The sequence below is a fragment of the Hetaerina americana genome, unplaced genomic scaffold, assembly GCF_022747635.1.
Source record: "Hetaerina americana unplaced genomic scaffold, ioHetAmer1.1.p SCAF_2, whole genome shotgun sequence".
Classification (NCBI taxonomy): Eukaryota; Metazoa; Arthropoda; class Insecta; order Odonata; family Calopterygidae; genus Hetaerina; species Hetaerina americana.
The window spans coordinates 56590274-56606528 of record NW_027286763.1 but is presented as its reverse complement, the minus strand read 5'-3'; positions in this window follow the sequence as shown (position 1 = coordinate 56606528).

Here is a 16255-nt window from a genome sequence, read left to right as displayed (position 1 = left end):
CACTTATCTTTTCAGCCGTTCCGGCGACATACGGGATGGTAGCATATGTCGTTGGTTTTTCTTTTTCAGGCTTCTCCTCGCTCTGTTTCTTGGGAAGAATCCTGTCTTCCGGCGGTCCTGGGGGCAAAACAGTTGACCATCAACTCACCTACCCGACAGTAATTCCCGGAAGCAGCATGAATTCATCAAATAGACATCGCGGTAGCCTAAGAATTAACAGTATGGGCGTTTAAACGTACTTGACAATGGAGTTAATGATTACATAAACGTAATATACATTAAAAGTATGACATGAAACCCTGGCGGTTTCTTTTTTCTCAGCTGATGGACGTTGCAAGGTACAATGTCTAGTATATTTCTTAAATACGAGAACCCAAATGACCCTAATGGATTCCTGGCATAATATGAGGTAAGAATATGTCACATGCTATGGGTTACAGGGTCCACCTTAAAAATAAGTGCAATGGTTTATTCCCAGCGATGGGTTTTGAAGATTAAGCAAACTCCAGAAGAATGGTTTTCCTCTGGCACCAGAGGTCCTGAGGGGTAGGGAGTGGCATGATGACGAGGAACGCCCTGGACGTACGTCAACGACACAGTGTGACGATAATGTGCAATAAGTGAAAGACTCCGAAGGACGAAGGAGTCCGAAGACATTCCGAAGGACGTCTGAGTGTTAGAATATTTAAAAAAGAGAGCAGTATACCGAAATCACAGTGTATCGTACTTTCGCAGAAGATTTAGCAACGAGAAAAGTAGTGAGCCAAGAATGTTCCCAAGGTGCTGTCGGAGGATCAGACGGCGGTTCGTGTGACAATCTCGTGTGTGATATCTTGAAACTCATCCCAGCCGCTCTAAAACCCCAGTTTGGCACCGACGGGCTTTATGTTTTTGCCCAAGAATATATAGGGTCTTGGAAGGCAACCATTTTGGAGCACTAGATAAAGCCATAGAGGCCATGACGAGTTTCCCGTCGACACCTTCCAGAAGGTGCACTGCGACTGGCAGAGGCTTTGGCATCGGTGTGTCTATACACAAGTGTATCGCTACGTATTTTAAAAAATTTTAGCAATCTACTCTTTGATCTGCAATAAATGTTTCCCAGATTTATTCCCAGGAGTACATTGCCCGAAAAAACTTAAAATTGGGATGTTAATTTCCTCTTTTTTCTTTGCACGGTCTCTTTAATGACAATTGTTCGCTTCTTTTTCATGGCATATATCTACGAGAAGTTAAACTTTTTTTTTTCTATTTTCAAGAATGTTCTGCAAGAAAACTTAGTAAACCTAAACAGTAAAAGCTATGAACGGTGTACCATTTAAGTAAACACCTCATTCATTATTTATTTAACTAAATTGGTTTAATCTTCAAACCACACCGATTTAATGAAACCCTATTTCAGAAAAAAATATGTTTTAAATTCAAATAAACACAGGACTTTTATCAGCATACCACTTTCTGTCGCTCATTTGAAACTGAAATTAGAAACAGTACGTGGCTTTGTGTCTCATGAATGCCAACTTAGGTGTATTAAAATTAATTCAGGACATTTAGCCTTTTTTCCTAGAAGTTATAAAGGCCTGGATAAATTTTCATGTTTTATTTAATTGTACGCTTGAGTACTTTTAGTTGCCCAGGTAATAAAATTACTTTAATGTGCTTTATGATGAAGAAGGACTAACCAACGTTTCAAAGTAGTAAATGATTGAATTGTTTTCAGCAAATATAGCTCTTCCCAAGTCTCGGTGCTTATTTCATGATCTCACATGTAAACTGCCCTGAAATTACCCATCAAATATGACTCGGATTAATGATTTGGTAGAAAAAAGGAATAAATAAATTAATGTACCTTGGAACAAGAATAAGAAGGACGTTGGAAGAAACAAGGAAAATTCGAATAAAACGCGTTTTAATAAACGAAGGTTTTCCGGGTAAGATGGCCTAAAATACGAAATATGAACAATACGGCATAGCGAGGAAATGAATGTTTACTCGGATATTAGAAACTGCCTAGCCGGGGCTGGTTTGCTTGGACATAATCTCTTGAAATAATGCAGGAAAAGTTGCAAAAGGTTTACTGTAAAGGGCTACATGGTTTTTCTCATAAATACGAGTCAGGGGAAAGGGTTGGATGAAAAATAAATTCATGAGAATCTTTTTATGAAGAACACAGAAATGGTTCCGCAAAAACGATTTCTGAGGATTTGCAACCGGAACATAATACTGGGAAACCCTTGTCTCACTAAACTAATCGCTTTTTAAGTGATCTTTTGATATTATGGGCCAGAAAAATTAGAAACTAAAATAGTTCATCGCAAGGGAAAGCACGATATCAATAGATCAAATAGCCTGTAATGGTACTTAGTTTGGACCTATTATCTAAAATTAATTTATCGACTTATACTCTGCAGTTGACTTAACTACTACAGTGTCCATCCACCGAGAAGGAATCTTAGACTTGAGGCTGTTTTTAATGGAACCGCCTGTTACTCTGCTAAATGTAGCGCATGCAAATAATAGTCTCCTGTTTCGCGGGTCACAGTCCGGACTAGATTCAAATCAGAATTAATGTTATGAATGACAATAACGTATGTACTGTATTGAATAAGAATTGACAAGAAAAGGTGCGTTGGATTAGACTTACATCACTAATGAAGTCCTACCAGTGTCTCTTATACGGCACGATGCGTGCACTTTCTTTAAGGTATACCACTAATACTTAATGGGAAAATCTACTGCAGAAGTCAGATATAAGATAACTGATTCCCGATTGTTGTAAAAAAATGAAATACCAAACTGCAATAAAGTGCATAAGTGAATTTATATAGATCAGCAGGGAAGTCAAGTACAATATGGAAAATCATTTACGATACAGCCATGAGGATTTTGGCTTTGTCAAACACACCCTTTATGCACGGCCACAAGGAGTCACCTCCAAGGAGCGTTATAGGGCCGCCGATAGGGCGAGGTCCGGGCAATCCAGCCCCCGAATAGATGAGAGTTACCTCGACTAGAGCGAATCGTATGCGAGATTATATCGTAAAAATCTTTTGCGAATGGAGACTGGATCTGTTTTAAGGCCCTAGTTGTTACAATTTTAACTTGGGGCAGTCCCCTATATTCCAATGTAAATTCAAAAATCGTTTTCCTCGTGGGGCTCTTTTGCGTGGAATTAATTCGTATCTCCGAGATAACTCAACCTAATTTGATTATAGTTGCCAGATGTTTCGATGGTAAATACGAAAGGTTTTATGATGTGTCATAATCTGAGGGAAAGTACCATGGTGAAGTCGTATAGAATATCCAAACTGGAATCCTCGACATAAGCTATATCTCGTAAAAATATGGGAGAACTCTCATGGCGATTTGAATTTGAGCGTCGCAGAGTCCTCCGATCGTAATCATTATATGCGTGTGCTACACGGAGAAAGTGATATTCATTGATTCATCTGCTTAAGTTAGGCTCACCACGGAATTTAATAGAACGACGAGGCGAGAGTAGATAACGACGTAATATAGTTTGAGATCGCCCATCTATCGGATACCCAGAGGGGACGATTATGTATTGGATTGATGAATTAGGTAATGCATTCACAAAATATATGAAATATGATGTAATCAAATGCAATCTGTCAATAATAGATACGACACCGTTGTCCCCTCCAGCTTCCAGCTTACAACAGTATTATAAGTTATAATTCAGCGGCAAATAGCCACATATTAGACTTAATTAGACAAATGTCAAGCCACCTTCGATTCTACGTCGCCATGTGAGAACATAGACTGCATTATCTCGAAGATATAAGTCAAAAACGATCATAAAAATAAACATGCTTTAATTTTGTGACAAATTTTCAAATATTACATAAAATATGTGTGCCGTAGCATTTTCGCTCATGGCCAAGCATAGTTTCAACATTTTAACTAGAGTTTTAAACTTTTCGCTTGTTCACCTAGAAAATGACTAAACTGGTGACACCATGGGATGAACTAAAATATAATACCCGAAAAATACTATAAAATAATTTCAAGTTGGTTACTACTTTTAGAAAGGCATTAGAAGAGAACATAAGTAAAATTAATTTAAGAACGCTTCATTCTATAGAGAGGAAAAGGAATTTGTTTTGTTGATTCAACTATTCAACAGTTCTAGAGCTAAATTTCCACACAACGAAGTCCATTTACTAAAAGGACCAGGATTCGACCTCAGCTTACTAGCTGTTTGGCCTCTGAAAGAAAAGCTGCCTTTAACTACATGCAAGGGTGGCTAAAGAATGTCAATTCTGATGGGGGAAATCCTCGGGGATATAACACTTAAATCCCAGTAGAATTATCTCTATAAGGGACGCACCGAAATAGAGGAAAAAGTAGAGTTGATCACGAGAATATGATCCGTAAATCCACGCAAAATAACCTGGGCATTAAGGGAGATCAGATAGGTTCGGTGCATTATCTCGGTAGAAGGGATGAGGATCGACGCCCACCGGGGTTGGGTATTAAAAGAGTTTCCAGTTCCGAAAGCGTAAAGGCCGAGAGATAGTTTGTGCTGATATTCAGCTATTATGCCAAATATTTTTACCTTAACTTATAATATAACGGGCTGAAGACAGGGAACTGATAATTTGATGCGAGGTAGGGGAATCGGGAGGAAGAACAGAAGTATTTCGAGGGTAAGTAAAAAATCGCGAACTCAGCGCTTTTGCGGATTTACAACTCTTTGAGGAGTTCAAACATAACTTTGAACCGGCGAAAGCGGTGGCAGTCGTCTTATCGTAGGGCTGTGAAAGAAGATGGCTCCAACATCATTCGTCAGAAGGACGATAAATGATGCAGGAAAGCATACATCTTCCTTTGAATTGGATGCTCTCGCGTTTTTTTGGGGTCGAAAAATTGGCTGAATATCTACGCACCAGAAAGCCATCATGTATATGGGTAACAAAACTCTGTTTGAGTACAACAGCGTATAAGATATTTTTCCAACATCCCTTAAGGAATTTAACACGCAGAAGTCTAAAGATTCATCCATCTTCTCATTATTGCCAATATTTAAAAAAAATATATTATAAATAAATATATTATAAAAATATATATCCCATTAAACTTATAACTGAAATCACGACGCAACCAGACCAGCCTTCTGGATTCGGAGAGCTAGAAATCATTCAACATAGATTTTTTAATCTTTTTTATCAAAATCTAATTTAAATATATTAGTCGCCCATTACACATTATTAAAGTCACTGGTAAATAACCAATAAGAAAATTCAAATAAATACCAATTGTTTTTCAAATTAATTTTGTTCTATATTCACCATTTACACAACGTTCACTACAATTAATTATACGAATCGTTATCAGTGATATTATCGTAATATAAAGAAAATGTTGATTTTTATAATATAGCTGTGTAACTTGACTTGCTAACACAAAGTTTTTTTCGGAATATTTCGAAGTGATTTAAGGTGCTGAGATAAATTATGCAATCTAAAATTCATGTTTTAGGGACAAAAATCATCTATAAACAAAACAAGCCCGAAAATGAACTTTTATTAGTTTAGAATATTTAGTAGGAATTAGCTTCCGCTATACTTATGTATACAATGATTTCTGCTCCGTGGTAAATCATAAAAAGTAAAAAGATGACAAAATGAAGTACAATGAATAAAGATTTGCATCTCCAGTTTCATCGATAATTCCGTTTTTTTCAATATTCCTTTCTCGAACGTACGGTATTAAAAGTAAAACTAGCCAGAGTGCTGATAAAACTTGTAAGATTATTTTGTTTCACTAAGTTTTTAGTTAATACATTTTTTCTAGCTAGAGAGATTAGGAGATTTACATGGATTCCAAATTTCGCTACTGCTCAACAATACGTGGTAGAAGAAAAACGATACACTATTTCAATGTGTTTTTTTAATCTTGCTAGCAAAGAATAAAGACGTACTTAATAAAGATTTTGGAGTCTCACGATTCCAATTCCCTCTAATTAAGAAAACCAAAATCACTACCATTCTATATTTCTGCTGTGCATGCCACTCCTTCGTTTTACCTTGAAGGTATAGTCACTCACTACCAACTATGGAGATTTACTAATCGAATTTAATCGAGTTTTAAATTGGTCTGATGGGTGTCTTTGTAGAACTTCACACTCATTATTCTTGGTGTTCCGGTACAGTAAAACTCAAATTTTACTGTGTAAGGTAAATGCGCCTCTCATTAGACAAATCTTGAACTACCGTAAATGTATGCAAAAACATTTCCTATGCCGGTACTACGGTAGAAAAAGAACGTGGATGTTCGGCAGTGAGAGAGGGAGAAGAAGGAAAAAGTAGGGAAAGACGAATGATAGGAAATATTCCTGAGGTCCTCCTTTCATAGGGTGAGTGGAATTAAATTGTGGCCTTGAACACATTGGAAAATACTTCTTAACGAAATTTCTTACGTAAACATCGAAGGAGGGTGACGGAATTATGTACATTGGGGCTGTAGCAAACATAATTAAATTATGGGATGATATGGGATGCAGGCAAAGTAATTGTACTTATGACTCTTTAATGTAATAATCAAACTAAGCAACGTAGTAATGAGCGTAAATGAATATCCAAGCTCTCAGCAAATGGGGTAATGGATATATTTTTCAGAGTTCAGTTCGTGAGTAAGTTGCTTTGCAACCAGATTGAAGGAGCTTTACGTTTAATTTTTAATCAAAATGCATTGGAAATTTTTAAATTCATGGATATTAAAGAGATAAGACACCGATCATATTACCAGTACTCAGCACACTGCACCCACGTGTCTTTTTTTAGGCAGGCTTGAAGAAATCCTTATACTGGACTTCAATCTTGACCCATTATAATCAAATGATTGGGTTGATGCCTGCCATACCTTGTTCCCGGCGTTTAACCTGGCATGCAATAAATTGGCAAAGTGCTCTCCAGAAAGCTCACTTTCCCGTCAAGATTTTAATCATCCGTTGAGCTTTTAGGAGATCGAGGGAAACTCACTCAGAAATCACTCAGCTTGCGGTTGACATAAGATAGCAAAGAAAATTGAGGCCGATGTCCTCCAAATCCCGAAGCGAGCAAATTGGATCCGCTGTAAGATACCATTTGATACAAAACTCTACTCATTGCTATTCTGACAATTTAAAACATCCCTTATCATTCTGCAAATAGGTATAGATGTATAAAATGTCATTTAAAAGGGCAACATATTATCTACATGACTAATAAAATTCATAAGACAGGTCCTGGGAGAGATCAACAGAACTTGCTTTTGAGCATTTAGGCTGCTCATGAGGATGTTTTTGTTTGCCCTGCTCTCGTGAGCGTCCTCCGGTTTCGTGGAGCTCAACTGGTCACCCGGTCTATGTCATCACTTGTTCCCTCAAAAAAGCCCGAATTTAATTGGAAGGCTAAGCTACAAAGACATACTTCTATTCGGGAGAGCGTCTGCCATCGAGGAACGATCATTGAAACCCCTAAATAGTGTTTTTTTCGGAAATAGGCGTTGAATGTATTTAGTCCAACGTTTGCACTGCCTATTACCGCTATTATTTCTGCGAGGATAAAAATCGAAAAAATCATTCAAATTTTACTTGTAGCACAGGTGGATTTAAAAATTACCCCTCTAATTTGAAGCTTAAAAACCAATTATTCCAAACACGCATTACTTTCTTAGAAATTACCCCTGTTCTTAGTGGACCCGATTAGTACGTCAGTGGAAATTGCGATTCTAAAATTCTAATTCAAACTTTTTCTAGATTTTTCCCGAATTTAATTTTTATTTTCTCTCACTTTGTGAAACAAGTACATGCATTCAGAAAGAATTATTGCGGTGCATGCTATGATAGCTAATGATAGCTCATTTTTATGATATATACTAAAGGACAATATTTCAAAGGTGCAACGAAATTTAACGCTTCATTGGCACTGGTAATTTTAGGGTCAGGCTTTAATTTTTTAAATTAATAATTTTATTAGAATGTGTGAAACTAAAAACTTCTCTTTCATTTGCACAGTAATTAGCTTATACGGTCCAAGTGTGTGTGTGTCTGAATGACCCCCGAGTAATTAGGGTGATTTAAATCGCTGAAATGATCTGAACATAAAGTCAATGGGTCAAAGTTTTGAATATTCTAAGACGTTTGCAATAGTGCCTCCAAGCAAAACATAGAGGGGGAAAAAGAAGTTTATCTGGAAAGAATACAATTGAAGACTTTCAGCATATATTGCACATTGGATAAAGTCTCAGAAAAAGCATGTAAACGAGGCGTATAAAGTTTGGGAAATAAATGCTACATTATTTTGTAGCGTGAGCTGTATTTATTTGTTGAGATGCGGCATAGCATATTTTCTAAGATACAGAAGTTCCTTTAAGATGGACATTTAGCGGCCGAGTGATTGTTAATTTTTGAACAAAATCTATTTTCTCTATCGAGGGCATTTATATAAACAGCATTCATTATGCTCCGCTAATTTTTTTTAATACTTGATAAAAACTGAACCTCAATTTCTCTCTTCCTCATAAGGGATAAAAATACATCAACATAACTTTTCATAATCTACGGTTTTCAAGTTTTTTACGTCATTAAGCGTACCATTTATCATGATATTATTGATATTTATTTTTAAGGGTAAATATTTTTCAATTATACACACTTATTATTGTGCCATTGTCCATGGATTTCACATGGTGCCATATTCATGGAAGTATGTCATATATTTTAAAGTCGCTGTTATTGCTAAATTTTCTATTTCATTTACTTGTTAACATTCATGAAACAGAAATATTCCTCCACTCCCACGAGCATTTTTATAGACATCTGGCAGCAGGCGGATCTATTAAAACTTCTATGGCAAACCTATTTTCTGGTTCGATTCCTATTTTAACCATTCATTTTTTACACATTTCCATAACTCAGCGTATTACCGTTGTTTATAATACACATTCTTTGGTAATAAATTGTTAGCCAAAGTAAATAAGTTAAGCACAATTAATCTTAAGTAATCAAATAGCTTATATATCCTAGTTTTAAAAAAACAATCCTCAAGTATCCCATAACAAGTTCATTCAGGCAGAATTTAATAATTACCCTCGCACATTCAAGTTTCACTTACATACATTAATGAGGGGTGGAGTATACTAAGGTAGAGTTATTTGAGCATGAATGAAGGGGAAATTTGCACAGTTCATTTCACTCTTAAAGTCAAAATCACGCTTATCGCAATATTACTTTATCCGCAGTTGTCACATTGAACAAAAATAAAGCTAATTCGCAAGAGGATGAATGCGTATAGGCCCCCCTTTCTCACAGGTTCTCACTATCTTTTTCACTCATTCTCTGAAAACCCTTGTCTACTCGCTCGTGAACCTGCTTCTCGGAGTTAGACGCTAGGTATCTTACAAGGAAATTCGCAACGTTATTTTTCGAGAGGAGCAAAGACGGAGCTTCCGTTTCTCTTTGTACAATTTTCTTCCGTCTCAGTCAGTGACGCAGGCGTCTAAATCAACAATTTGGCCCTTATTCGTTATGTCTACTAAAAGACCTGAATCGTCATTTATATAATTATATTAGCTTGTCTAGCACTTAAAGTAGGTTTCGGATGGATACACAATAACCATCAAAAGCATTGATTTGAACCTTTTAATAGGATTTTATAGAACGAGAAGCATTCATGGTTTAATGAAATTGCGATTGCCTTGAAACCTAAGTTGTAAACGGTTAGAAAAGTTAATAATTTTATCACAGGTACTGATAAACGAATAGCTTGAAATTTTACGTGCACCTGTACGTTTGCAGAAGATTAATTTACCTGATTTGAGCTCTTGATAGACACTTTATGCGTACAACGATTATTCATTACTCATTCAGCCATCTAAATAAAGAAAGGTGAAATTTATCTCCTTATAAATATTCCTGAAAATCGATTGTTTAAGTATTTGTCACTTTTAGCCTTGCCAATTAAACTGGCGCACCCCAATTTCTCATTGTGATTTTTCGCATATGACTTTTGGTGCATTCACACTCATTAACACCACCCGGTTGTTTATTTAATGTCATTCATTCTACCAATTAATTTCAGTGTTTTACCCGATGTTACCCCGTTCTCGTATGTCTTGCATACATTAAGTAGAGAAAGTCTGGTATTAAGCTTGCATGTCCGCAAAATTTCCAATTTTATATTCGTGTAAAACCAGGAGCTATTTTCGACTGAAATGAGGGTTTTAGCATTTGACATAAACGGCTCACTAACCCTCCGTAATTGCCACAGAGAATTTTTTCATCCACGCAAATTACTCGTTAACAAAAACGTCTAATTTGAGGGAAGACCTGTGATTATGTAAATTTAAATGGTACACCAATGTTCAAGGTCGCAGTGAAAAATTCATTTTCTCATTGTCATCAGAGAAAATTCCGGGTAAGCGCGCATTTTGCATTTAATTCAGGTATTGCTTTGTCACTCGAAATTATTCCAACGGTCTCAATTTAAATATATCCGGAGCTCAATGAATACCATTACATTAGCATTAGCATATGAGAAAATGTCCTGGTATTAAAATGATTAAATGGATGAATAGCAGTCGTATTATCATGACTTAAAGAGCGTCAAATTAAAGCAATTATTTTGTTCTATTATAGTGAAATATGGATCCAAGAATTCAGTTTACCTACAAACAATACAGTTGAAAAACATTTGAGCCAGAGGCCGGGGAAACAGGATATTAATTTCGTTAAACATCTATAATAGCCGAGTATATTTCTGTGTATATGTGTACATATATATATATATATATATATATATATATATATATATATATATATATATATAAACACAGATGTAGATTTTTAGAATATAGACACAAAGAAAGGACACTCACAATTTGGTATTTGACGTTTCGACAGCACGGCTGTCGTCTTCAGAATGGCGTTCTCGGGGAAGAGCGGAGAGGATGTGCGGGGGAGAGGTGGGGGAAGGAGAGGTAAAGGGACCAATAGGAAATGAACAAGGGGGTGGGGGGGATATGTAGGCAGCCAATTGATGCATTCAGTGGGCTTGGTTCAGCCCGGGCGGTTTGAATGATTGGGCCACCCAGATATGTGCCATCTCGCGGGTTCTCACCTCTATTATACTGGCAGATTCTCCTTCCCCCACCTCTCCCCCGCACATCCTCTCCGCTCTTCCCCGAGAACGCCATTCTGAAGACGACAGCCGTGCTGTCGAAACGTCAAATAACAAATTGTGAGCGTCCTTTCTTTGTGTCTCTATATTCTAAAAATCTTCATCTGTGTTTTTATATATTTGTGCGTCGCCGAAGAGCGTTCCATTTCGAAGATATTATATATATATATATATATATATATATATATATATATATATATATATATATATATATATATATATATATATATATTATATGTGTGTGTGTGTGTGTGTGTATGTGTGTGTGTGTGTTTGTGTGCGTGTGCAATGAACTATAAACGTCTTACTGCCCATATGAATTTAATAAATATATACTTGTTTATTTATATACGGTAAAGGAGAAACAGTAAAATATGCATGTACAGACAGACACAAGGGATAAGCAAGTTTCCATGTGACCCAGTGCAATTGTGCACGCCCGTTTATTTCAATGCCTGTTTTTGTTTTCCCTTATACCTAGCGTGTTTTAAAATCCCTTATGGGTCTCTTTATCATGTGTATGTATGTATGTATAATTAATTCCATTAATTGTGCTTCAATATGAAATGCCAGCTTTGCGAGGATATAAATTTTAAATTCGGATCAATGCAGTTATATAAAGTAACCCGGTCAAATTACCCCATTTCAAAAATTGAATGAAGTTTTGAATTCTCATAGAGATGCATATTTCCCTAATTACTACATACCGAGATGCCCGTTCACTAACCTAGAAATCAAAGACGTCATGCATTTCTAGATAGATAATCAAATTTTGAAATGCACTATAGTCAGGCTTAACGATATTATATTGGTATTGGATGAGATGTAAAAATTTAACTTTCAAGCTCTCCGGAGAAAAGATTTTTTCCCTTTGCTTGTATTAGCAAGGTTTTTCTGAAATTCAAGACGTGTGCTCCCAATATCAACGAGGGAAAAACTTCCTAACCGCCCCTCACATCCTCCTTGCCTCCGAAACCAAACTACCTACAAACTTGCTTCACTTTCACCATGCCCTCTTTCCTTTTATATCCTCCGGTGGAGGGGCATAAAGATGAGGAACAAATCTCTCTGCCTCCTCTTCTGAAGCGCCATGAGAGATACGCCGGTGGGGAGAGACGATGGAGGGGAGGATGGGGGCCTGAACAAGGGGCGCCACCCGCACGCTCCCTGAGCCGTCTCCTGCCTACCGGTGCGGGAGGGTTTTGGGGTGAGGAGAGCAAGCGCGTTAAGAATAGAAAAGAAAAAAAAAACGAAATGAAAATCCTGTGTTCCAGCGACCTTTAGAATAAACCCCTCTCTCATTCACTGGCGCATGAGCACGTACACACGCATAAGCATATAGTCGCTTTACCTCAGCAACCTCCTGTGGTGAGGGAAAATTTCGCCGGCATCCCTGGCTTCCTTGTTTTCACCATGCCTCCCTCCTTACACATACCAAAGTCTCAACATCCACCACGCTTCCCGCAACACTGAAGAGAAAAATGCGTGCCTAACATCCCAACCCCGCTCATCCCGTTCCAGCTTTCCCTCACACTCCTCCCAGCATGAGCCACAAGTCAGTCGCCTCTCTTCAATCTCAGGTCTTGTAGGAACGAGATGATGGAGCAAAGATTGAGGAGGGGTGAAAAATATACTGGGGATGAGGTGGAGAAAATCCGTATTTGAAGAACAAAACAAAATGAATAAACATCATCACGAAACGATCACGTTTGCATTTTTTTTAAAATGAATGAGGAAGGATAAAAAGAAGGATCCAAGGAATTGGGTTGAGACGAAGTAGAGATGTGACAACAAGGAGAAAAGTAAGAAAATGGGTAGGCATGGATTAGAAAGAAAGGTGAAAAATAATCCCTGAACTCTAAAGAAGAAAGTGAAATGAATGAGGTACAACGGAACAAATTGAAAGAGTAATGATGGAAAGGAGCAAGAAGCGATGGGGCAATAGTGATTGAGAAAAGGTGAGAGTAGTTTCAAGGAGGGTGGAAGGAAAGGGAAGGAACGTCGGTGAAAGGGAGGAGGATTAGAGTTTGGAAATGAGATTTGGTCAGGGCTGAAGTTTGGAAAGTTAGAAAAGAAAGCAAAAGGGGAAGGAAGCCGTTGATAACAAGGAGAGATAAAATGTGAGCGACGGAAAATATTTCTTAGAGGGGATGGAAGGAAGAAGAGGAACTACGATAAACATTGGGACAAAATTCATGGTTTTATACGCAGAAATCGTGATCTTGAACGAAATTCTAACGGGAAACCTCAGAAAACTTTTTGAAAGTGCTGTAAATTACAGTCATATGGAGGATAGATCCCAGAAAATAGTGTTGGTTAAAGGAAAGGTCACATGAAACATTCGACATTGGACCTCAAGTTAAATTTAGCTACAAATAGCGTAAAATTTACGTACTCCTTTATTCATTAATTTAAACCAACGAAACACCTCCTTGAAAATTGTGATTCACGAAATCTTCTGCTTATATATATTTAAATAAAGCACTAGTAGCATTATCGCAGACAAAAATAATAGGCTTGTATTAATTTGAGAAAGAAGGAACCCAAAGATAAACTTGCGTGAAAATTAAAACGACTGATAAAACACATTAAGTCCAGAACTGCTGATCAAAATTGAATTTTTCACAGGAACCCTCCAAGTTGTGTATGTGTTCAACAGACTAGAAAATGAAATATGCAGTATAAGTATGAATAATTGTCAAAAAATATATTCTGAATTCTATTATACGAAGGCTTAAAATCACAAAGCCTTGACTCATGAACAGTAGTATAAACTTTGGATTTCTAAATTAAATTCACGAAGATAGATATGAGCGAGAATGATGCAATATATATACTGAAAATGTAGAGTAGGCACCTTCAATCTAAAAAATAAAGAGACCATACAAATGAGATCCTACCAAGTAGAAAAATATTTCAACTTAATTACGTGTACCAAAGAAGAGTTTCCCAGTGCTAATAGCTTTAGCGAACATGTAGTACCACAAGTAAATAAAAAAAAGACGAAAGGGAAATCTTCCGCGATAGAAAAATATGTTTTGAATTCTAAAGAGAGAGAAGCACTTGCTAAATAAGTAGAACAAAGGAATACTGCATGTTAGTAGTGATAGGGAGTGACCGAAACGAAGCAGTTTTATTCAAATGCTACGGCAGAGAAAGATAAAACCGAACATTGTCATAAACCTCAGTTTCTTCTTTATCAGAATTAACAAGCTTTCCTCGTATGTTGTAATGAAAGCAAAAGGAAAAACCACCTTAACATACATTTAGTTTATCTTCAAACTTTCGCGCCGGTAACGACTTCATCAGGGAATTCTTTTCTTGTCTTTAATCAACCTTATTATGCTGATGATATCCGCAGAACAACAGCCATGATAACTGCCGCAGTTACTGAAGAAATTTTAATATTCTAATGTTGTTACTCTCGTAACCGCATCTCACATTGGTGCATCGTGCTAAGATTAAATAAAAAAACTTGAAGGAACAGCAGCGACTTGGAGTCATTAACTTTTTATGTAAAGCCGGTCTAAAACCTTTGGAGTTTCGTCAAAACCGCTGTTTTGTGTAAATTAATCTCAAGTTTTGATGTATAAAATTAAATATTACATCCCAAAAGTATGATGGTCAAATTATGAGTAGACCGCATATGGTACTAAAATTTAGTCTACAAAACAATTACATTGAAATTTAATGTAATAACTCAGTGACCAAGAGTTCATTAATTTAATCTATATTAATAAATACAATGTTATACTACTATATTCTATTGTTAGTGATTTTGACGTCATTTCAGGGCTAACTACAAATTAAAGCATGGACCAACAACTTTTAACCCATAAATATATTTTTTTGGCAGAGGTAATTATTGAGTTCAAAAATTACATACTATAGGTAACGAAACATCAAATATGAATATACACGTATTTCATGAAGTACATAAATTGTAGTCATTACGGCTTCAACACCGTATTAATAGTCCATTCTGAGCATTGGTATCATCACATGACACTAGAGTCCGCGGGGTTAAGATTTGGCCTAAACCTGAAAAGTGTCTAAACACTAAAACTGACACCTGAGTGGAGTCTAAAATTCATAATAATAATGGTGATTACGCATCCTCGTAAAATTCAATTAGTCAGACATTGCCTAAGGTTTGCTATATGAACGCTTCCAGCAAGGCGTAGTTTCTTTCATCAAACCTTTCGATATATTTATAACTATACCTCCTGAAATTTAAGTATTTTAAAAAACATATTAAACGCAGCTAAATGTATTCCAATATTTTAGGTAAAAATATGTTTCTTCCAACTAATTACAAGATGTTAACATGTTACACCGCAATGATAGTTACTCACTGGCCCCTCCCAAAAAAATTAATCGTCATAGCTATATTATACTTTTCCAAATTACAATCATTGAAACTACACAAGTTTATCAATTCATAACATTGAAAAGATTCTAATTGGGTTTGCGTAATATTGCGCTCCGGAGTATATATTTTATCCAAAATGGGATTTCCATATGCATTTGTCCAACAAAAATTGTGCACTTTCCGAGCATCGTCAGTGTCCGTAAAATTTCGACAATTGCCTTCATCTCCAGTATTTGGCAATACCCTGAACAGCCCCAGAATAAAATTTTAATTCAGGCATGAATCACTCATCATCGCATGCCCCACTAACTAACTAACTATCCGACTGGGAACACGCGAATAAATTACTCGCCTACGTTTCAATTCATTTCACTAATTCCTCACCTTTCCTGGGATAGCTTTACTTTGTAAAATTTCTTCACGGTAAACACTTGTAATCCTCTCAAATCTGCTGAGTATACTGTATGTACCTCTTGCTTAAGAAAAAAAACCCTATTATTAAGTTTCCAGGTTAAAAATTTCCTACACACGTTATTTACATAATTTTAACCCAAACCTAAGAATAAAATATGTATATAAACACACAATAAATAAATAAATAAATATATATATATATATATACAGAAAAACCATAAACACAGTAATAAACCCGAAGGTCGGTTTGGTAGGTGATGGTAGAGTTCACCCAGTACTAAGCCCG